This window comes from Triticum urartu, chromosome 3 (assembly GCF_003073215.2).
Source record: "Triticum urartu cultivar G1812 chromosome 3, Tu2.1, whole genome shotgun sequence".
NCBI lineage: Eukaryota > Viridiplantae > Streptophyta > Magnoliopsida > Poales > Poaceae > Triticum > Triticum urartu.
The window spans coordinates 140799286-140812152 of record NC_053024.1 but is presented as its reverse complement, the minus strand read 5'-3'; the positions used below and the strand labels follow the sequence as shown (position 1 = coordinate 140812152).

General features: G+C 44.0%; 1 pseudogene; it reads right to left on the bottom strand.

The window, feature by feature from the left end:
- Window positions 1-10211: 10211 nt before the first annotated feature.
- On the bottom strand, window positions 10212-12316 carry LOC125543319 (annotated as a pseudogene).
- Window positions 12317-12867: the final 551 nt, after the last annotated feature.

The window sequence follows — 12867 nt, the reverse complement described above, 5'->3', positions numbered from 1 at the left end:
GGGATAGATCGATTGCAATATAAGTATTACAAATAGAAATAGACATGAGTACATGAATAAGGAAACGCAAAAGACACAGAGTAGGGCTAGTCAGAAGCGTCAATGCAGACGCCAATGGGTAATCAGATCCATTCCACTCCACTTCTTCAGATAGCAGTCGATCCTGGATCGTCCTCGCTTCCAAACTCCGTAAATGAATGAAACTCCTTCCCCGGTCCATTGCTCGGGTGTGATACAAATACTTCTTTGAAGTTGTAGGATGCGGGTCATCGATCTTCCTATCGGTCCAGAGGTTATGCGCCAGCTTGGGAAAGCAAAAGTAAGATTTGTTTGTCATATCACGATCGGAACTCACATGTAACTCTTCTTCTTGAGTAGGGGGAAAAGGACACCTATCACACGGTCATGCCTTGAACGCAGTAAATAAATTAATAAGCTTCGAATAATAGCTACGCGAGTCTCCAATAGCGTCTTAAGCGTTGGTTTTCTTTGCTGGCATCGTAATGGATTGGTGGTTTCAAGAAGCTAGGGAGTAGTACGCAGATTTGAATCCTTTTTTCTATTTTACTACTTTTTTTCGATCGACAAGGACGGCAAGAGGTTCTTTTCCCTAGTTCCTATATATCTAAAGCCTTACCGAGATGTCACGCAAGAACAAGAAGAAAGAGCCCGCCCCTGTTCTGTGGCGGATAGGCTGAGATGGAATTAGAGGGAGGAATGAACTTCAACTTTTCACCTTCCCCCGATCCCCCTTTACCCCCTTCCTGACCTTAGTAAATAGAAAGGCTAGGAATCAGTCTTCTCCTATGCCTACACTACTACAACCAAAGACCTACTTGAACGACAACAGATGCGGATGAACTCGCTTAGCTGCTCGCTCGGTGAAAGGCTTTCCTGGAAGAAAGTGGAAGACGAGGAACGTATCTCTCATCTTCCTTCTCACCTGGCAGAGGACGGGGATGAACTCCAAGGCCACAGGTCTGGAAAAAGAGCGAACTTTCTGATTACTGCAAAAAAGAAATCAAACCAGTTGGGTGATTCTTTAAAGAGCCTAAATCGAATCTGTACTATTGGTACAGAGCCATAAAGAATGGTCGTAACCATAGATCCATCATCTTCGAGGAGGAGGAAACATAAGTCCAATACGCGTTATGGAAGACTAGGGATTGCTAATCCGTCCACGCGGGAAGCCTTCTCCCTCTCAGGCTCAAGAGTCAAGATAGCCCGCCCTAAACAAGAAGCTGCTTATTCTTTCAAGGATAAAGCTAACCAAAACAAGCTACGGATTGAGCGTACACACTTGGTAATTATTTCCTGCTACATCTGATGAATTCCACAAGTAAAGAAACAAGAGAAGCTAGCTAATAGTCCCTCTTCACTTCCAACTAGTGCTTTGCCTAAGATGAATGAGTAGTTTAAAGCTTGGATCCATGGATGGGAACATGAGGTGGGCTAGCTTCGGATCCACAACAGGTGGAGAGTACCGGGTGAATCATAGGAACGAGAGTCGCTTGTTTGACCCGATGGAAAGCTTTGAACGAATCCGGTGGAAGTGCCTCACTTGGTTGGGCTTCGATAGGTGGAAATGGGAATGGGATCGCCCGAGAAACCATTGGATCTAGGAAATTGATTCATTGTTCTGCCTCTCCCACTGGTGGTGGGTGGCAACCAAAGGACTTGAATCTAGCGTTTGTTCCGGTTGAGCTTTCATTCCTTCGAATAGACGGATAGCTCTTGGAGGAAGGGATGAGCTTTTATCGGAAGGACCTGGCCGATGCAATCGAGAGACTGAGAGGAACTGGACTTGGCAGAGGAATGCATAGAAATATCTGCCTTTGCCAGGAGAATCCAAACCTGCCTAATAGCCTATGAATGTGGAATCCCGTTCGTATTCTTCCTCAAAGCCATATTTGCCTTTATCTGATTTCAACCTATTGATCTTTACTGTGCATGGATATCTTTACTCATGATTCAACAGTTCACATCCCCAGCGAACTCCCTCACACCAACTGGCATTAAAGAGGAGCTGTGCAAAAAAAAAAGTGCCATAGCATATATTATTGCTTGCGCAAAGATCGGAATCATACCTCTAGCAGGCATTGTCTTCTGTTACCTAAACAGCTGTCATTTCTACTTTACTGAAATAGAGACTTTCATTGATACTTGAACTATTGACCTGGCTAGCGCTAACGCTTTGCAAGGTAATTGGAGACTGGTCCGCTTGAAATCGCTAGAGTTGAGAAGGGTCTGCTAATCATGGTACGAATTATCTGTTTAGGTAGGTATACTACCGAAGCTGTTATGCCGACAACAGCTGAAATAGCGGAGGTGATTGCCGACACTCTCTATCTATAGGATAAGCAGCTAGATCGATTTCCTAACAGGAGAGTGACTTAGCGTAACAGTAAAACATTGAATTGGACCGCTTCGCCCCTTGGCGGATCTTCCTCCAAGAGAGTCAATGGGACTTGGTCTCGATGTTAACTAAAGAATTGACTGAGTCAGGTATTCCCTTATGAAGGGCTAATGCAGTCGATTTCTTCACATCTTCGGTCAATCGGACTTTTTTCTAGTCTTGCCTTCCTAAAAGGTATTCCCATATCGGGTGAATGACCAGATCGAGATAAGTTGGCCTTCTCTGAATCTATCCGAATCCTGAATCTATCAATAGAAGGACGACGATACTCGAAGACTTTCCACTTTCAGCCCTAAGAGGGAACAACTCTCAAACGTGATAAAAGCCCTATTTTCGGCACCTTCATGCTCCTTCTTGAAAAAATAGGGTCCAACCCTATAATCTAATCGTTGGGGTTTTGCTTCGTCTTTCTCCTTAGGGACAGACCTCGACTCACTACATGATGGAGTAGACCAAGGCGAAGAACTGATATAGATAGTCATATTGGCCTCTCGCACTGCCAGACTTTTCTTTTGCTTTATTGATTCAAGGAATAGATCCCTGACGAAATTCCTTTAAAGAAGGACATCTCCTTCCCTGCCTGCTTCTTGGCCACAACCACAGCTACGGCTAGTAGTATTCATAGGGTCCTTTGATCGCATTCTTTCCCGCTGAAGAGTCTGATCCATCTCCTATCCTTCTTGGGAAAGCTATGGTACTAATGGCTGGCCTAGCTGGCACTTTCTTTATGCTAATCAAACTAGAAGTTCTTTGAGTTGAATAGACGATGACTGGACACAACGGAACTCTTCCTCTCTCATAGGGTCACTGACTCAATTTCATTTCTTTAAGGGAGGGTTCTAGCTGAAGGGCGGTCCTTTTCATCTCTAACTCGAATGTTCGAGCTAATGTTTCCGGTAGTTGGAGTTGCGGGGAAGCTTCCCGGATGAAAAGAGATTGAATGAGAACTGGCAGAATATATGCATGGAGATTGACTTGGTGCGAAGGAAAATAGTAGATCTTCCATAGGCGCTTTTCGGACTACACGCCAGTCTTTTTCACCAAGAGCTTGTTCCGAAATGGAGAAGTACTTTGGAATGATTTTATTGGGATGCTAGTGAGTTAATGAGCACTCTTTGCATGGTTCCATCAACCCTTTTCTTGCGTGTTCTGAATCGACTTCTCATCTATAAAGAAGAGATGCCCCGTAGAAGACTCCAGGCCACCGAAGCTAACAAAAGGCTAAGGAGACCCATTTAGTTCTTTGTTCTTATGCCGACTAAAGCTAGCGGAGCCACAGCTTGAATCTCCCTAGAAATCCCCACTCGTAGCCCGACGGCTGGGTTTGTTAAGCATATTCGATTGGAAGCTCTTCTTCACCGGGTTAAGCGATGGTAGTTTTAGGCTTGGCTTATCACCATATCCAACCCGAATTCCGTAGTTCGAAAGGAGAATTAGGCTACCTGAGAGCCTCAACAATTGCCACCCATGAGGGATATTCAGCACCGAATTGATCTAATTCCTGGTGCTAGTCTTCCTAATTTGCCTCACTATCGAATGAATCCAAAGTTGCTGCTATCAGAGAATGGCCAACACTGAAGACCATTTCAGAAGTGAGAAGCTAAGTGATGCAAGGAAGAAATGGAGTACATATCAGCAAAGAGTTGTATGCTGTATTCAGAGCTTTGAAAACATGGGAGGTTTATTTGCTGCCTAAGGAGTTTCTTGTCTATACTGACCATCAAGCCTTGAAGCATTTCAAAGATCATCAACATGTCGATCTGGCAAGATGGGAAGCTTATTTGGAGAGATTCAACTATCTCATTGTCTACAAATCAGGAGCCACAAATCAAGTAGCTGATGCTTTGAGTCGACGTGTTAGTACTCCATTTCTTTGAAAGCTGAATTGCCAGGTATAGCCCTACGCTGCTCTTTACCATGCTGTATATAAACCACTCGTTTCACTCACAACCTTCACCACTGATCGGAGATCAAGTTAGTGGTCAGTAGTGTTTGCTACAGATGATTACGACTCGTCAGGTTCGAACTGACTTAGGTTGGACCAGGACCCACCTATCCTCTACCAATAAGGAGTCGCTTTTGTTTTCGCAGTTCAGTGCCTCCTTAATCTGCGTAATTGCTTTTCGCGCCCATGGTGGACGCGACAGGTTTTTTTGAAAGCGATATCCCGCACGCTCGATGTCTGAAAATCAGACCCCCCTTTTACCTGTAGGTCTTTTACATACAGTGATTACGGTCATTCTGACCCCCTCAACCACGAGAATGACAAATCGTGCAGAGCCACATAGCCCGATTTTTGAGCTTGAATTCGATTTCGCTCCGCGAAATCAGAGAGCGCCGAAACGTACGCGACATCAATCTTCTTCAAATAGCTTTTTACTTGCCAAATGCAAGCTAACAGAACTAAAACAGCAAAAAAAAGGAGAATACCTTTCTCTAAAATAGGAAGATTACAAAACACAGTAAGGAAATCCTTATTTTGCATTTGTTTTTTCTCTATGAACTCCTCTTCCCCCTTATTTACCCCCTTGTGGAGCTTTGGAAAGGAGAGAATTTGAATAAAGTAACTCTCGGAAACTCTTATTGGACGAGAGAGAGTCAATATGATATTGGCGTGGGTTCTACCAACTAAACGAATCAGTTTTGGATTGGATAAACAGCGTATAATGATAGACGCTTCTTCGGCACACATGGAGACATACCTCCCGTAGCTGACCCCTGAATTCAAGGATACTGCCGGCTTTGTTACTAACTGATAGAAACCCCTTAATACAACGTTCGTTTTTCATAAATGTCATAAGGTAGGTAGACCCGGTCTTGCGCTCGTCCGGTTAAGTGGCACATTGTGCTAAGTGCTCGAACCGTTGGCTAATCTCAGCTGTATCGCCTCATACAAATTAGTTAAGCGAGAAAACAAACGGCTACATAGGAGCTCTATGGTGGACCACCAGCAGGAAGATCGAATGGCTTAGCGCATCCTGCGCCTACTGGACCTGACTTCGTAGGATACTCTGATAGACTAGTCGAATGGCAATGGCCTAGTGGTTGTATCTACTTGCCGATTCCTATTAAGAATACGAGAGTGACAAATGAGATGGAGATCTTGGCTATCATCAAACCATCCTCCCTCCGCTTATCTCTTTCCTTTCTATATGATAAGTCTACTCGCGCCTCAAGGGCCGGTCATTTACGCTCTCCACTGCATGAACAGCATTCCCAACTAGATCTGTACGGTTTCCGTTGTCTCCTTTTCGATTCCCGACTCTAGCTCACAGGTATCCATAAGAGTGACCAGCCCTGAATGCTTAAACCTATCAATCCTCTCCTAAATTTCTTTCTTTTTGTCGTTGGGCAAGGAGCAATCCATTCAGCACTTTCCGATGGGGACCAAAAGCCACTGGGAGTATTAATATTTCCATGGATTGAATTAATATTGATCGCAAAAGTGTCTACCTCATTAGAAAAGCAAGTATCTACCGGCGATATATTCATTCGAGTATCAACCGGCGTCAACCAGTTGTCAAACTCCAAATATTTCGTTCGTAGGGGCATGAAGAAGTTGCTAAACCGGTTGTAAAGTGGCTCTGATAAAAACCATCATTGCTTTATTTTTTACTTTTCATCTAGTAACGTGCATGAATGGATATGGTGGGTAAGATTTGAAAACGTTTGACCTCAACCGGGCTCTACTTTGCTTTTACTTTACTTCACTTGCCAGGTCATTGTTGTCGATATTGAGGTGAGGACTCTCTCTTTATTCTCGTTTTATATCTCACTAAATGATCTAACAAACGCATGATTTGGTTACTAAATATTGAGTCATTGAACGAATATTCGAGTAAATTCACCTTTTTCTATGAAAGCAAGGATTGGGCTGGGTTGCTTATTCGTCATCACGGAGCAACCCGGTACCTTTTCTTAGGCGAGCGACTGAGACGAGAGCTTTCAATTATGCCGTTTTGGTCAAATCCCAGGGCTCTTTCTGATTTGATTAAATACTTCTATGTTGTATGATAATAGAAAGTCAAGATCTCACTCGCTTTTTCTGCTTTGTATTCTCGGCTGTTGCCTTTTTCCACATCGATTGCTATAGGAGTTCCATCCTCAACCTATGTATGCTCAAAGAACTGGATCACGGAACTCTCAGCCCTTCGCCCCAAGGCTACGAAAATGTTTCTACTCCCTTTCCCTTCCCAACGTCATATCTTTCTTCGACAAGAAGGAAAGATCACTCTCTATCTAAATGATAGAACCACTGGCACGGTACCTTTCACATTGGTAAGTCAAATCCTGGTGAAGACATCACGAGCAATGACACGACGACATCATCTCCACTTCGTAGCCCATCGGTCTTCATTCATTGAAGCCAGGGCATTGACTGACTTTCAGCGATCGCTATAAGAAAGACATAAAAAAAGTTCTCCTAAACCTGTTCCTTTCCGTTACTACTACTTGGAATTGGAAGTCTAGGAGCAGGACTAACCTTTTTCTTTCGTTTAAATAAAGTCGAGATGTAGCTTTCTCTATCTTCAAGAAATTATTCCACCTCCATTCATTGGAGAACAAAGCGTTATCTGATTAGATCCTTGCTTCAAACTCAACCGAATCAAGTTTCAAAAATAGATGTGGAAGAGGCAAAGGGAAGAAGCGGGTTGCGAATTGTTTCTCAGAGCCGGACGGAAACAATCTATCTCTATTTACAATAACCCTTACCCCCAAGAAACTTTGTCGAAAAAGGTTGTCATCGTAATAAGGATTGCACCTCAACATGGCAGCTCAATTCTGCCAATTGTGTGTGACTTGTACTCCTTCTAGGCTTCCTCTTTGCCCTCAAGTGAATTAAACTCATCAACTACACCAACCACATTTCTTACCTCAAACCTCTCTACAATCTCTTGAATCACTCTTGCCAAGATACTTGTCCCCTATTCACTAGACACTGTTACCAGCTTTCAGCTCTCCCCCTTAAGGTGCATAGCCGAAAGTTCTACCTTGTACCAATCCGTAACTTGGTACACCGAAAAGTAATGTTCACACTTTTGTATCCAAGACCTGGCCCCTTCAAATATTGGAAAAGAAACTCTAGGAGGTTGATGTATCTGCTGCCCATATTGATATTGATTTTGCGGCCTTTGTTCTTGCAGGTACTGGTACGAGTCATGCTGTTGAGTTGGAAGCGGTTGGTTAAGGTAAGTATATATTGGCACTTCTGTTTCATGGAAATTTCCAAGGCATAGGGCAAAAGTATTGTTGGGAAAATGGGATATTGGTATTGAATTGGGTCTTGGTTGTGGTGGTGGATGGCAGGATTGAGGGGTCGTAATATATCATGGTTTGAGCTGTGAGGAAGGCCATCAGGTAGGTGGGCTGGAAACAAGTGTTCGTGCCAAGGTTTTTGAGGGGATAGAGAGGGTTTATTTTTGTGATTGGTCTTTAGTTGCTTTGCTACCTGAGGTCTAGGTGGTCAGGGGTTTAAAGGTCTGGAAATAGGTGTGAGTGGTGGTCATATTAGTACCAATGGTACGGTAATTGGAGGTTCAGGCGGTTCAGCCTAGGATAGCTAGAGGCTGTTGAGGGGTAGCCATGGTTTCCAGCTTCACTGGCAACAGCTGGTAGGGACATGTGGTGTTCTAGGAAAATGAACCATATTGCCCCCCTAGTTGTGTTAATCGAAGCTATGCTCTTCTTCAACGCTCTGCGCCTTCAAAAGTAGTTTTGTGTGTGTGCGCTTTATTTAGGAGTTTCAACTTAACTAGCATATGTGCATTTGGGTTGTTGGCATATGTCGGCTACATACTGGATGCTTTTCCATCATTGTTCGACTTGCACAGAAACAATGGGTCCCTTCTGGTTTCTTTTTCTCCCTCCAAGTTTGTTCTTCACTGTAATGTGTGTCAACTCAACAAGAGTGAGCACACCCTTCCTGCTGGTCTTCTTCAACCTTTGTCTGTTCCATTACAACCTGGGTCTTCTATTTCAATGGATTTTCTTGAGGCACTCCCCAAGTTTTATGGTTATAGCTCAATACTTGTGGTCGTGGACCGTTTCACTGGCTCATTTCATTCCTCTATCTCACCCTTTTAGCTGTATACCCTATCTTGTATCCAGTAGTAAGTCTACTCTTCTTACCCCCTCTCCTCTACCTTTTGTGGCCCATCTATTAGCTTTTTGACCATCTTTGAGTCATAGCGAGACGGCTCTATCTCTTTTCACAAGTACAGCCGTAAGTACAGTTGCGGGCGTCAACGATCAGCAGTACTGAGCTACGGAAAGTCTATCGAATTATAGCTACGGAAAGTCTATTGAAAGGACCTAATCAAAGGCTACTACAGCTTATAAAACTGACCCGCCTATGTCTATTGCTCGGCTGACCGACCTGAAATGAAAGAGAGAAGGCGGAAGCTAATTGGCAAATAGAGGGGGATGTTCTCCGTGTCTTTTAGCCCTCACTAAGATGACAAACTTGCTTACTTTTCACTTCTTCTTAAAGCTTGGCAGACTAGTTCCTGACTGACTTGAATAGTGCGATGAGCTACTGCTCTAGTTTCTATCCTCAGGATTTACTTACCTGAGTACCTAGCACCGAGGATCGATTGTAATTTACTTTCAAAAAGATGCTGTTGATGCTAAACACGCCTATAAATTAGATGTTTCCCCACTGGCTTGCTCCTCTTACCCGAATGGGTTATATGCCTTAGTGAACTCAGGGTAAAGTGGCAGAGGTATGACCTCGGAAGAAGAAAGATCGGGCGGGGAAAACGGTTCGAACCCGCGACTTCTGGCGTGACAGACCAGCACTCTAACCAACTGAGCTATTTCCCCCTTTTCGTAACTACTGTCGATTTCAAACAGTCACCTACCGGTTAACCTTTGTAACTATACCAAAGTAGCTGTACAACAGAATGGCCCTCGCCTTTAGTACTTTTCTTATATTATTATGTTATATATAAATGTGTCAAGCAAGGAAACTTAATTGAAAAAAAAACAAGCCATCTTTCTCAAAAAGGAAGAGAGGTGCGCCCCCCCAGAGGAGACCCCATTCTTTCAAGAAAGTTCTAATTAATTATGTAGAAAAGAAATAAGAAAATAGGAGTAAGCGAGTAGGGTCAACAAGATTCTAAACGAATACCACAAGTGACGGAACCGACGATGATGAAGAGATAAGGGGCGAAGGAGATTTTTTCTATTATTCCAATTCTTATTTATTGATTATCTAATTTATTTAGATCCATATTCATTTTCATTTGCAAATACAAACTCTCTTTCATTTTCTTTTTACTTTTGCGCTAAGGATAAGGGAACTGAGAAAAAAAGAGCTGGCTTGGCTGGTACATCAAGCATATGACATATTGCTTGTTCGGTGTGGTACACATATCTGTCAATGTCAATCAAGTAAGAAAATGCATTCCCACTGTCTGAGGAAAAGGTGAAGAATTGCAATTTATTGAGCTTGTAAGGCCCGTTGAAGTCCCCGAGAAAGGGTATAAATAGGGCTATAAGTAGGCCGTTTGCTATTGCAATAAGGGCTGCTCGCCTTTCCTTTTGACGGCTTGGCTTCTATCGCTCCTATGTAGTGGTCGGCCTTAAAGGAGTCTTCCTACCATACCATCATGCATGCCTATGTTATAGTGCGTTGCTTCGCCAGAAGCAAGCAAGATGATGAAGCGAAGCTTCGTAGACAAGGCTCGTTCCGTGCTTGACTTACGAGCTCGTGTAGTAAGGCCTCACCCTACTTCAATAAGGGCTTATGCACTCCACTCGTAAACGAGCGTTAGAGCTTTTTGAGCGAGCGAAGCCTTCCTGGAGCTTCCCCCTTCCCTCACCCGAGAATTGCATTTCCGCTTCAGCTTCCCCGGTTTAGTTGGTTTGGAGGATTAATTGATTGGATACCCAATCCGCATAATCTTTCAAAGTCACTGCTTCTACGACGATAGGCGTAAAGGCATGATTAGTTCCACGAATCTCACTGCACTGACCATAGTAAACTCCTTCTCGTTGTACCGAGATGGAGGTAAGATTTGAACGACCAGGTACAGCATCACATTTGACACCTGAGGAAGGTACAGCCCAACTATGAGGTACATCAGCGGGTGTTACAATCATACGTAGATGAGTTTTGGCTGGTACAACCACTCTATTGTCAACTTCTAATAAACGTGATTGACCCAATTCTGGATCATCTTCTGGAATCGTATAACTGTCAAAGTGAGTGACTGTTCATCGGGAACTGTTATAGTCGATACTCATAAGGTTGGCGCTCCCCCCAAACTTGACTTTGCAAGTTTCCCCGCAAAAAGCTCTCCACGCCTCTTATTTATAAAGAGCACTATTCTTCTTTAGTTTAGGTAAGTTCTCCCCCTCTATGAGACCGTAAGACCCCGGTGGAATCGAAGGCCCCGCTTACTAATAGGCAAGAGGGGACCCTTTTCGCCCAGCCCTACCTACATCAGTGAAGCTGGAACCGAGGAAGACAATGTTCAACACACATGAGACAAAATGAAGGTATGGGACGGCCAGTTCACCACGGAAAGGGATGCTAGTCGGCTTTGGCGAAGTTGTAGGCCCCAATAGATCAGATCTCAAGAGTGATTCCTCACCTATCCTGCCAGGGGCCAAGTCGAAGGCGAGTATAGATTCCCTATGCTTCATGTGAACGGCCGGCCCGTAGATCTAAAAGGAATCCATAAAAAAGACCGGAAAGTATGTTTGTCCACGAAAAAAAAACTCCGTTCATGGAACCTCGAATCCACGTTCCAGCCTGCATTATGCAGCAGTCCCACCCCCAATTTCTTGATCACCCTTTATCTAAAAAAAAAAAAGGACGAGTCTATCTAGATCATAGGTCACTGTATTCAGAGGTCAATTCTCTTTCTTTGACCTCCCCACCTTCACGACATCCCTTGCTTCTCGCAGAACGGCTCCTCGGTGGAGGAGTAGAGCGCTGGTCCCCTTCGGTCAAGTGCTTGTGCGTGCTCTACCTTCCGTAGGACTCCGTCCCCGGAAGCGAGAAGGAGGAGCAGGAACAACAGGGTTGTCCTCTCTTGGCCCAGTAGTTCGCTACTACCGTGGTTGTTGCCAATGGGGATCCCCATTCCGAAAGGTAACGGACCTTGCCCTTAGGTCCAAAGTTGTATGCCACTGCTGTGGGCCGATAGATTTCAATACTGAAGCCCCCCGTTTATCGGACATTGCAGGCGCTTGCAATCTATTTTTTCGTATAATCGCTCCACCCACACCGAGAAGAGGTATGTGTACCTCCAGCAATAACAAGAATGGAACCATAGGCTCCTATGCTGGGAGCATTTCGGGGTATAGGTCTAACCACCTCAACTCCCCGTTTCTGGCATGCTATAGTTCTTTTAGTCTCTCGACGACGGGAATGGGAGATGACCGGTAAGCCAGATGCTTCGCGAACCACCGGTACATTTCGTTGCACTTAAATCACCCTCGTTAAGAGGCGCACTCCGATACCATTGATGTCCAATAGCTTTGATAGTAATGGCTGGATCTACTAATACCCCGTCCATTGAGTATAACAGAGCAAACGATGGTATAGCAATGAACAAAAGAATGACACTTGGAAATATGGTCCGAATAATTTCGATAGTAGTTCCATGAACAATCCTTTGTGGGATTGGATTAGTTTGCTCGTTGAAATGCCATAAAGCGCGAACCAACATCCGTGATACGAAAACCAAAATAAGAATGAGGAAGAAAAAGATATCGTGATGTAAGTCAATGATTCCTTGCATCATAGGTGTTGCTGCGTCTTGAGATCCTAATTGCCATGGTTCCGCAGCATCACAAAGAGCGATTGTGAGGAATCGACATGATAATGAACGAAGAATCATTGGAATTTCCCATCTTTTTCAGCTCTGCTCCTGAAAAGAGAAAGGAAAGGAGACTGATCTTGACGTCGGCGTTGGTTTTTCCAACGAAAGCCTTATTTAGCATGTAACGTGAACATGAGCGGACACCCACACAATCTCGATTGGAAGAAAAAGTACCATACCATTGTCGTTTTTAGGGCAAAAAAGAATGGGTCATCTTTGTCAATTGATAACTGAGTGAGAGAAGACAATCACGTTCTTAAAGCGGTCGGTTCGCCCGATTCACAACCTTCCCCTATTGGCCGGCTGCCCGTGAAACACATAGGCTCCTATCGCATTTATCGATCGAGAATGGTCTCATCACAGAAACACTTTCTATATGTTATTTCGAGATTCGAAGAAGCAAGCAAGTTTATAGGGCATATAGTTGTTTTTTTGTAGGGCGAGCCAAGATCTTATCTTATTTGCAGGTCGTATAAATGAAATGATTGGAAAAATCATATAGAATTTGGAGGTGCGTAGTGTCTTACGGGGCTGGCTCACAATACAACAATTATCGCTACTGATTCCAGATAGAATGTTGATACCGGTGGAAAAGCACTTATTTCTATGTGTAGGGCA